The 948-nt window shown below is 39.6% G+C and overlaps 1 protein-coding gene across 1 annotated transcript in view; it reads left to right on the plus strand.

Moving 5' to 3' along the window:
* Positions 1-563: 563 nt before the first annotated feature.
* SEMA4G (semaphorin 4G) overlaps positions 564-948 on the plus strand; it is a 531,345-nt gene continuing 530,960 nt past the window's right edge. The window contains exon 1 of the mRNA XM_053692470.1: positions 564-702. The gene's annotated coding sequence lies outside the window, so the exon portion shown is untranslated. The remainder of the gene's footprint in view (positions 703-948) is intronic.

The raw sequence follows: 948 nt of genomic DNA on the forward strand, positions 1-948 counted from the left end.
TTGATAAATCAAGCCCATTGTATTCTTTGTTTAAGAAGAGACCTAGGTAGGTAGTGTGCACATAGCTCGTGCAAATGTATAACATTGTTAAAAGTATTCTTGCTGCCAGATATTGCTCCAGCCATGTGCACGCTTCTGAACCATCTACCTCCATTTCAACAAAAGATATCCAAAGAACAAAGTAAATGTAATAATAGAAGTAAATTGGAAACTTTTTTTTTTATTAAATGATCTATCTGGATCGTGAAATAAAGAATTGGGTTTTATGTCTCTATTTCCTAGCACAGCTGTGCAAAGGCGACTGACTAATGTGACTAACAGCATTAAATATTCCTATTATTATTGATTAAAAAACATTTTTGCATATTTTAGAAGACCAAAGATCAATACCACTAAAATAAAATAAGAATAAATAAATAACTAATGATCGCATGAACAAAAGTAAATATTTAGCCTCCCTATTCACTTTTGCACACACGCAACGGCTATACAGTAGTTCTTCACAAGACCGCTAGGTGGCGCTAACATTACCCTTCAGAGCTCCCTTTGTGAGTGCGGAGCTGCGCAGATCTCCTTACTGCGGGGACTGAGGCAGTTGACACTGTACTTGGCACTGCTCGGTTTGCTCCTGGAAATCTATCCACTGCTCTGAGATTATATCCTGGGGACTACAGTTTGGGGGATCCCTATTGCAGATCCACGGTAAGTGCCCTCTGCAGGTGACTGCATTTAGTTCCCTGCATGTACCTCGCTAGTTTCCGGGCAGCATGCACCTATATCCTTGTATTTTTCACCTTCCTGCTTCCTTTACAGCCTTGTGATCTTTACTGAAGTTTAATAGACAGCTCACCTGACCCGGTCCAATCTGCAGCTGCACAATAATATATTTAATGGTACCTTTTACTAAAAGGCTTTGTATTTAACCCTCTCACCACCTGTAGATCTATA

This window comes from Bombina bombina, chromosome 9, assembly GCF_027579735.1.
Source record: "Bombina bombina isolate aBomBom1 chromosome 9, aBomBom1.pri, whole genome shotgun sequence".
NCBI lineage: Eukaryota > Metazoa > Chordata > Amphibia > Anura > Bombinatoridae > Bombina > Bombina bombina.